Source organism: Apium graveolens, chromosome 11, assembly GCF_009905375.1.
Source record: "Apium graveolens cultivar Ventura chromosome 11, ASM990537v1, whole genome shotgun sequence".
In the NCBI taxonomy this organism is placed as follows: domain Eukaryota; kingdom Viridiplantae; phylum Streptophyta; class Magnoliopsida; order Apiales; family Apiaceae; genus Apium; species Apium graveolens.
In genome coordinates this window covers 158,623,102-158,633,489 of record NC_133657.1, presented here as the reverse complement: position 1 = coordinate 158,633,489, position 10,388 = coordinate 158,623,102, and the positions used below count along the sequence as shown (strand labels likewise).

The 10,388-nt window shown below is 37.9% G+C and overlaps 1 non-coding gene across 1 annotated transcript; it reads left to right on the top strand.

Moving 5' to 3' along the window:
- The first annotated feature begins 9,294 nt into the window (after positions 1–9,294).
- On the top strand, positions 9,295–9,401 carry LOC141699535 (small nucleolar RNA R71). The gene has a single exon (XR_012565987.1). It is a non-coding gene; the product is annotated as a small nucleolar RNA R71 (small nucleolar RNA).
- The last annotated feature ends 987 nt before the right edge of the window (positions 9,402–10,388 follow it).

Sequence of the window (10,388 nt, the reverse complement as noted above, 5' to 3'; positions counted from 1 at the left end):
ATGAAAAAGCAAAGAGCTCACAGGGACACAGTTGAGTCAGATTCAGAAGATGAGGAAGCAGCTAAGGAAGGGGGTCAGGAATCTCTGATCCCAACAGAACCAATTGTTATTGAATCACTTCCTTCTGCACAACCAGAATCTGCTCAAGACAGAGTGCCTACACCTCCCGTGCCACCTATAATTGAACAAGTACATACTGAAGACCCAGGTACAAGTGTTGAAATTGATATTCATAACTTGATTGTGCCTGAGGTTCTGTACTTGAAAGCTCCAGCAACTCAATTCACTCCACAAACAACACCAATTCAAGATGCTGATTTCAATGAAGATATTCCAACTACTCCAATTAAAAATCTAGATGATGAAAATCAGACTTTAGGTGGGCATCAAGATTTGACTGTTGATCAGAACTTAGCAGCATTTCAGAATTTATAGGATGATGTTGAAGCCTCTATTGCCTCACATACTGCTATTCTATCATAGGATGCTGATACTTCTGGATCTATAAGTTCTGATGCTGATAATGCTGAAACTACTGGTAAAGCTGCTGCTAATTTAGATGATGATGCAGCTGGTCCATCAGGACATGCACCTCACCAAACAGTTAATAAAGCTGATTTAGTCGAGAAGTTTGTTAGAGGGCAATCACCAGTACCTTGGAGTGAAACTCCTAGAGGAAAGGAGTGGACTAAGGAATGGAACACAGTTAGTTTTGTTCCTTCTGAAAAGATTCTTGCTGAGCATCTGGCAAAAGCTGATGAAATGCTGATAAATGATGATTTTAAGGAACAGCTGAGAGTTACTGCATTGAGTACTAGGCACCTTCAAGGTCTACACTCAACAACTCATGCCAAGGTGAACAAAATTCAAGAAACCTTGATCCGGAAAGATATGAATGTGAAACTTGAAAAGAACAGATTTTTCAAGCCAGCCTTTGATAGAATTGCCTACATTAAGAAAACTCAGGAGAAGCAACAAACTCATATTGATGAAATTTTAAAGAATCAAGCTTCTCAGCAAACTCAACTCAATGAGATCCAATCCTTAGTGGAATTATTTGTCTCTCTTCTTTTACCTGCTGATGCCAAAAAGGGGGAGAAAGTGATTAAGTCCAAATACAAATCTATTCAGACACTAAAGGGAAAGGATGATGGAAATGATGACCAGGGAAACTCTGATAAGGGTAGAAGTCAAATTCAAGGCAAAGGATTTTCATCAAGTAAAGCTAGAATTACAAGTCAAGGAACAAGTTCTGATACTGGGAGAAGAATAAGTTCTGATACTGGTAAAAGGATAAGTTCTGGTGAACATCTGGAACTTGATGAAGAAATTTCAAAGGAATTATTTCTTAAAGCAAATCCAGGAATGGACTTTGAGAGTCTAAAGTAAGAAGAAGCTAGACTCAAAGCAGAAAGTGTCAAGACAAACTCTAAAGCTTCTGTTGTTGAAAAGAAATTTCCAAAGCCTAAGGGTGTTGTGATAAAGGAAAGAACAAATTATGAGGCAACCAAATCCAAATCACACGTGGAAATAGATTCAAGGTCCAAGGGCAAAGAAAAAGTTGATGAACCTGTAAAGGTTTATATGCCAGTCATGGATGAAGAAATAATTGATGATGAAGATGCTAGTCTTACTCTGTTGCAAAAGAAGATTTCTCAAACAACCTCTGACATGGCTCATGTTGTTCAGAGTCAAGACTTAGTAAACTCTGATATGACAGTGAAGCAAGCAACCTCTGACATAGCTCAAGTTGACTTGATATCAGAAGATAAAGAAAAGGAAACCTCTGACATTGTTCATGTTAAACCTTCAAAGATACTCCTACTAGGATTCACCAAAGCTAAACAGACTCAACCTTTGAAGACTGCAACAAGTGGTTTTGAAGCAAGAGTTGTTACAGGAATGGAAGCAAGAGATAAATCTGGATTGGGTAGTTCTGATGAAAGAAGAGTACACAACACTACAAATGATCCAACTTCCTTAAGTGAACCAGGAGTAGGAGCAACTCCTGAAAGATTGAATCAACTTGAATCTGTACAAATGGTTTACCATTCTGTTTTGAAAGAACACATCATGTTATATTTTATGACAGATGGTAAAGTATTCCAGATTAGGAAGAATGCTATTTCATTGAAGTATTTTGAAGAACTGGAACATGTTCTATTCCTACTTCAAGTGAAAAATATATTAACAGCTGGTGCTGCAGGTTATTTAAAGTCACAAATTCAAAGACAGAAGAAGCTTTACTCTGTAAAGTCTGACAGCCCATATTGTCCCAAGTACAGAGATCACAAAGGTGATATTGTTGAAATGAAGCCTAACACTGCTAAGATCATAACTACTTTTCTGGGTTATAAGGCTGTGGAATTCAATCTAGAGTCTGACAAGGCATATCTGATCAGACTAGATCAGGACATAAGGAAAGCTAAAATAAATGATCTCAGGGCTCCTATTTTTCAAACTGGTGAAGATACAGCTGAATTGAAAAATGCTAAAAGGAGGATGGTTAATGAACTTGAATATGCTGAGAGATGTCTTTTGAAGAACTATCTAAGAACAACTCCTGACATCAAAGAGATCAGAAATTGAAGCCAAGTCGAAGATCTATAACTGCTTAAATTCTGAAGTGTATACAGACTAAAGCTGATATCAGATCTTAAGGATGGTAAAGCTATAAGGACTGTAAGTTGTAGTTATCTAGTCAAAATTCTCATTCATTTGTACTTAATGTTTTTGACATCATCAAATATCTGTTAAACTTGTATATTATGCTAATTTACAAGTTGGGGGAGATTTTTAGATATATTTGTGATGTCATGTCTAATATGATTTGTGTTTAGTTTTCAGATCTTACTTAACATGACAAATCAGTACTTAACTGGAAATCAGTACTTATACTGAAGTCAGAACTTAAGATATCAGAACTTAAGTTATCAGAACTTAAGTTATCAGGAGATATTTATCAGGAGATAATATCAGGACTTAAGGAGACTTTCAGATAAGGCAGGTGGCTGATTGAAAGGAAAGAAGATCAAGACAAACACAAGAAGAAATATGCATGAAGAAGGAATTCTATGAAGAATAGAATACTTGGAAGAAAAGATAACTGATTGATATATTTTAGGAAGCAGAATTATATTCAATATCAATTAGAAGATTATCTTGTAACTGTGTAGTATATAAACACAGGCATAGGGTTTACACTATACGTGTTATCATTATCGAAGTTATTATTCATTGTAACCCTAGCAGCTCTCGTGATAATTTGTTCATCACTGAGAGAGGACAGTTCCATATTGTAACAAAGTTTATTGTGTTGAATAAAATCTGTGTTTTGTTACTTGTGTTCTTTAATTTGATTTGATTGTAGTAAACGCTGTATTCAACCCCTTTCTACAGTGTGTGTGACCTAACAAGTGGTATCAGAGCAGATCTGTTAACACACAAACAGTTTAAGATCCAAAAACAATCATGTCTGAAGAAGAACAAACTCCAACCAAACCCACCAAAACTGAAGAACCTCCAAAGACTCAAATCCATAATCGATATGAGACTATTAGAGTTCCCAAACTGAAACCATCTGAATATCCCACATGGAAGGTGAGGATGTCTATGTTTCTGGAAGCTACAGATCCAGAATACCTTGACATAATCAATGAAAGACCACACAAGCCAACCAAGCTCTCCATAGTAGTTGCAGATCAGCCAGCACAGACAGTACCAAAGGAGAAAAGTGAATATACAGCTGAAGATATCTCATCTATTGCTAAGGATGCAAAGGTACGACATTTGCTGCATAGTGCCATTGATAATGTCATGTCAAACAGGGTAATCAGCTGCAAGACTGCAAAGGAGATATGGGATGCCTTGGAAACAAGATGTCAGGGAACTGATTCAATTAAGAAGAATAGGAGGACTATACTCACTCAAGAGTATGAGCACTTTGACTCAAAACTTGATGAGTCATTAACTGGATTATAAGAAAGATTTGTCAAACTCTTGAATGATCTGTCACTGGTAGACAAGGAATATGAACTTGAAGATTCAAATCTTAAATTCCTGTTAGCTCTTCCTGAAAGTTAGGATTTGAAGGCCACCACTATAAGAGACAACTATGTTCTTGATGAAACAACTCTTGATGAAATTTATGGGATGCTCAAGACTCATGAACTTGAGATGGAACAAAGAAGCAAGAGGAATGGAAGAACGTCAAGGATAGTTGCTCTTAAGGCTGATGAGGAATCCCCCAAAGCAGCTGCCTCAAGAAGAGGCAAGGGAAAAGCTCTCATCACAAAGTCTGATACTGAGTCATCAAGTTCTGATAGTGATGATGACTCAGAAACTGAAAGCTTACCTGAGATGGATCCTGATGAAGAGATGATGAAGCTGTGTGCTCTTATGGTGAAAGGAATCACAAGGATTGCATACAGGAAATTCAAAAAGGGAAATAAATTTTCCAGGAAAGGTGCAAGTTCTGATAAGAAGAGTTTCAGAAAATCTGAAGGCAAAGGAGGAAAGTCTGACAGAGGAGATTACTCTAATGTCAAATGCTACAACTGTGGTGAGAAAAGCCACATATCTCCTGATTTCAAGAAAGTGAAGAGTGACAAAGCAAGGCTCGTGTCACAAAGAAGGAAAGCTGGACTGACACTTCAGATTCTGAAAGTGAGGTGAACTATGCCTTTATGGCAAATGCTGATAGCAGTTCTGATACTGCTGACTTAAAGGTACCTCAAAATACTTATGCCTTTCATACTGATGATATTACTGAGTTGGGAAGATATTTTAAAACCATGTTCATTAGTTACAGAGATCAAAATTTAACATGTGAAAGATTAACTTCTGAAAATCTTGCTTATAAAAAGAGGAATGATTAATTAGAAAAAGAGTTTGTCATGTTCCATCAAACTCAGAAAGATAGAGATGATGCCTTTTATGTTAGGGATGAAGTGCTTAAAATGAATGAATCTCTAAAAACTGAGTAAGAAAAGGAAAGAGAGATTATCAGGACTTGGACTAACTCTGGCAGAACAACTCAGAATTTGTTGAGTAGTGGAAATTGGAAAGAGGGCTTAGGGTATGGAGATGATAAGAATGATAAGGGAACTGTAGAAATTGAACCTATAGTTGTTAAACAAAAGCCCAAGGTAAATCCTGTTAAGTTTGTAGCTGTAAAGTCTGATATTGATAAATCAGAAGTTAAAGAGAAATTAACTTCTGACAAACCAAAACAGGATAAGCCAACTGAAGTTAACATAGGCTTAATGACAAAGAAGCAGCTTAAGCATAAGCTGAAAGATGTTAACATGAAGTGTTAGATATATTTGTGATGTCATGATCAGTCTAGGCTTCGAGTCCTTCTTCGAGATGAGATATCTAATTCAAATTCCTGAAGCAAAAGAACCCATCTAATCAATCTAGGCTTCGAGTCCTTCTTCGAGACGAGATATTGAATAGCATCATGATCAGTAAAGTGTTAGATATATTTGTGATGTCATGTCTAATATAATTTGTGTTTAGTTTTCAGATCTTGCTTAACAGGATAAATCAGTACTTAACTGGAAATCAGTACTTATACTGAAGTCAGAACTTAAGATATTAGAACTTAAGTTATCAGAACTTAAGTTATCAGGAGATATTTATCAGGAGATAATATCAGGACTTAAGGAGACTTTCAGATAAGGCAGGCGGCTGATTGAAAGGAAAGAAGATCAAGACAAATGTAAGAAGAAATATGCATGAAGAAGAAATTATATGAAGAATAGAATACTTGGAAGAAAAGATAACTGATTGATATATTTTAGGAAGCAGAATTATATTCAATATCAATTAGAAGATTATCTTGTAACTGTGTAGTATATAAATACAGGCATAGGGTTTACACTATACGTGTTATCATTATCGAAGTTATTATTCATTGTAACCCTAACAGCTCTCGTGATAATTTGTTCATCACTGAGAGAGGACAGTTCCATATTATAACAGAGTTTATTGTGTTGAATAAAATTTGTGTTCTGTTACTTGTGTTCTTTAATTCTATTTCATTATAGTAAACACTGTATTCAACCCCCTTCTACAGTGTATGTGGCCTAACATGAAGACTGTCACCTTCGTCCCAAGCAAATAAGATCGAAACTTCTCAAAACCGTAGACGATGGCTAAGAGTTCTTTCTCAGTAGTATTATAATTCAGTTGAGCACCATTGAGGATCTTAATAGAATAATAGACCACATGAAATATGTTGTTCTTTCTCTGCCCAAGAACTGCTTCAACTGCATAGTCACTTGCATCGCACATCATCTCAAAAGATTCATCCCAGTTAGGTGCTGTTATGATAGGTGTCATGATTAAACTCTACTTCAAGAATTCAAAAGCAGCTAGGCACTCATCATCAAACTTGAACGAGATATATTTCTCTAGAAGATTGCACAAGGGTTTGGAGATTTTAGAGAAGTCCTTGATGAACCGTCGATAGAAACCCGCATGACCTAGAAAGCTATGAACTCCCTTAACAGAAATTGGTGAAAGAAGGTTTTTGATAACCCATTCTTGGCTTTGTCCACCTCAAGTCCTTTACAAGAGACCTTGTGCCCAAGAATAATGCCCTGTCGCACTATAAAATAACATTTCTCCCAGTTGAGAACCAGATTGGTCTCAACACATCTTTTAAGAATGACATAAAGATTCTGCAAGCATTCGTCAAAAGAATCACGAAACACAGAGAAATTATCCATGAACACCTCCACATTCTGACCAATCATGTCAGAGAATATAGCCATCATGCATCTCTGAAATGTGGCAGGCGCTTCAAACAACCCAAAAGAAACTCTTCTGAAGGCAAAAATTCCAAACGGACAAGTGAAAGTAGTCTTCTCCTGATCTTCTGGAGCAATGCAAATCTGATTATAACCCGAATAGCCATCCAGAAGACAGAAGTACTAATGCCCAGCCAAACTATCAAGCATCTGATCAATAAACAGAAGAGGAAAGTGATCCTTCCTTGTGGCTTTGTTCAACTTTCTGTAATTCATGCAAACTCTCCCACCCGTGACTGTTCGAGTAGGAATGAGCTCATTATTCTCATTAGCAACAACTGTGATACCTCCTTTCTTTGGCACACACTGCACTGGACTCACCCAAGAACTGTCCGAAATGGGATATATGATCCCTGCATCTAGCCATTTGAGAATCTCCTTCTTCACAACTTCTTTCATGATCAGATTAAGCCTTCTCTATTGCTCAACAGTAGGCTTGCTACCTTCTTCTAGCAGAATTTTATGCATGCAATAAGAAGGGCTAATTCCCTTAATATCTGCTATAGTCCATCCAATTGCCGATTTGAACTCTCTCGAAATTCTTAAGAGCTTTTCCTCATCACTACCTGAAAGGTCAGATGCAATAATAACAGGCAAAGTAGATGCATCACCTAAAAAAGCATACCTTAAGTGTTCAGGAAATGGTTTAAGCTCAAGTGTAGGAGCTTCCTCAATAGATGACTTGAGGCGCTTTGGATATTTGTTTAGCTCCTCCATTCCAAGAGATTCAAAAGGAATATCCATCCTTCTCTTCCAGGGAGAAGCATCCAGATACCGCAACTGCTCATCACCTTCGTCATCTTCACTATCTGAATTCCCCAACAAGGCCTTTTCTAAGGCATCAAACCTTAGCAATTGATCAAGTTCTGAAGTAACCACAGAATCGAACAACTCCACTTTTAAGCACTCCTCGTTCTCAGTCGGGAATTTCATGGCATTAAAAATATTGAACATCACATCTTGATCCAGCACTCGCATAGTAAGCTCACCCTTCTGCACATCGATCAAGGTTTGGCCAGTAGCCAAGAATGGTCTTCCCAAGATTATGGGAATCTTCTTATCCTCCTCGAAATCAAGAATTACAAAATCAGCAGGAAAGATGAGTTTATCAACCTTGACTAAGATATCCTCCACAATGCCTCGTGGATATGTAATAGAACGATCGGTCAACTGCAAGGGTCATATAAGTAGGCCTTGGATCAGGTAAGTCCAACTTCTTGAAGATTGACAAGGGCATCAGATTGATGCTAGCTCCCAAGTCATATAAGCATTTGTTAAATGACACTTTTCTGATGGTACAAGGAATACTGAAGCTTCTAGGATATTTAAATTTGGGAGGCAACTTCTGTTACAGCACAACACTGCATTCCTCCGTGAGAGCAACTGTCTCTAAGTCATCAAGCTTCACTTTCGGAGAGAGAATACCTTTCATAAACTTTGTATAATTGGGCATCTGTTTAAGAGCTTCAGCGAAAGGTATGTTGATATGAAGTTTCTTGAACACCTCCAGAAACTTCTCAAACTGCTTATCCAGCTTTTTTTTCTGCAGCCTCTTAGGAAAAGGAGGTGGAGGATAGATCTGTTTTCCCCTGTATTACCCTCAGGAGGAGTGTGTTCCACAGTAGTCTTCTTTGGTTCCACTTCTGCTTCCTTCTGCACTTCTTCTTCAGCCACAGCTTCTTCTTCCAAAACTTGAGATTTTTCGGGATTTGTAACCTTTCCAGACCTCAATATAATTGCCTTAACCTGCTCCCTAGCTTCCTACTTTCCTAGCACTTCAGTGTCACTAGAGAGTGTACCAAGTTGACAATTTAGCAAGGCATTGGCAATTTGCCCAATTTGATTCTCCAAGGTCTTGATAGAAACCGCTTGGCTCTTACACATGAGCCTCAACGCCTCCAATTCAGATTTTTCATTGGACTTTTGCAGCTGAAGTTGTTGTCTTGTTGTATATTACGGTTACTGAAAATCAGGAGGGTTGTATTGTTTTGCTGCATATTGCTGATAAGGCTGTTGAACTGCATTTTAAGTATTACTCCAACTGAAGTTAGGATGATTGTGGTTGTTAGGATGATAGGTGGCTGGAACAGGCTGCAGCGACCCCTGAAAGTTGCTTACGAACTGAGCGGATTCACTAGAAATAGCACACTGCTCCATCTCATGGGCACCAGCACAAAGCTCACAGACACTAGTGATCTGATTAACTCCATAATTAGCCAAAAAATCCACCTTCATTGTCAAAGTCTTAAGCTGAGCAGCTACAATAATAGTTGTATCTAACTCCAGAATTCCTGCTGCCTTGCCCTGACATAGTCTCTGAGTAGGATTCTGGTATTCATTCGTAGCCATCAGTTCAATCAATTCATAAACTTCATCATAGCTTTTAGCCCACAAGGCTCCTCCTGATGCTGCATCAAGCATGGGTCTAGATGTAGCACCCAATCCATTATAAAAATAGTTAATGATCATCCATTCAGGCATCCCATGATGTGGTCACTTCCTAAGCATCTCCTTATAGCGATCCCAAGCCTCTCATAAAGATTCTCCAGATTGCTGAGCAAATTGAGTAAGTGCGTTTCTGATTGCAGAAGTCTTCACCACATGAAAGAATTTAGTTAAGAACTTTTGAGAAAGATCCTCCGATTTGGTGATAGACCTTGGTGGTAGAAAATGTAACCAGCACTTACCTTTATCCCGCAGAGAGAATGGAAAAAGCCTCAACTTAATAGCATCTTCATAAACCCCATTGAACTTGAAAGTGTCGTAGATCTCGATGAAATCTCTGATGTGCATGTTGGGGTCTTCTGTCGAAGAACCCCCAAACTAAACTGAGTTCTGTATCATCTGAATTGTGCTCGACTTGATCTAAAAGGTATTAGCCGAGATGGCTGGTCGGACAATGCTAGACTGAATATCATTGATCTTCGGCTGAGAGTAATTCATCAAAGCCTTCGGATTCGCTTCTGGTTCTCCCATTGCAATAAGATCTTCTTCTTCGACTTTCTCCTCGATAAGATCTTCTTCAAAAACTTCCTTAGCTACTACAACTTCTTCCTCAACTTGATCCAGTGTTCTCTTACGAGACCGAGAACGCGTACACATACACGCTCTCTAGAGGACCTAAAACACGACAAGGAAATAAGCAAGTAACAATGTCCGAGTCAATGAACTTTAACGACCACTGATGACAAACACATAAACTAAAAATTAACCCCAAGTCCCCGACAGCGGCGCCAAAAACTTGTTAGGACGAAAATACGCACTAATATTCACGCAAGTATACGCAGTCACAAGTAATATAGAATTATTTCTAGGTCGTTCCCACAGAGACTGGTTTAAGTTAATTTCAATCAATGCACTTATGCAACAATGGTATGATTATTATCCAATGCTAAGATGATTAACAAGTTGAGATTGTATATAACTATGATTAACTAAGAGATGATACTAAAGAACATTAACTAAGGGATTAAAAAGGGTTGCTTTACTATATGACACAAACATGGGATTTTAGTTTCATTACTACTTCATTTAATAGTCTCTTTGTTCTTAACCTTAGCATGCAATGGTGAT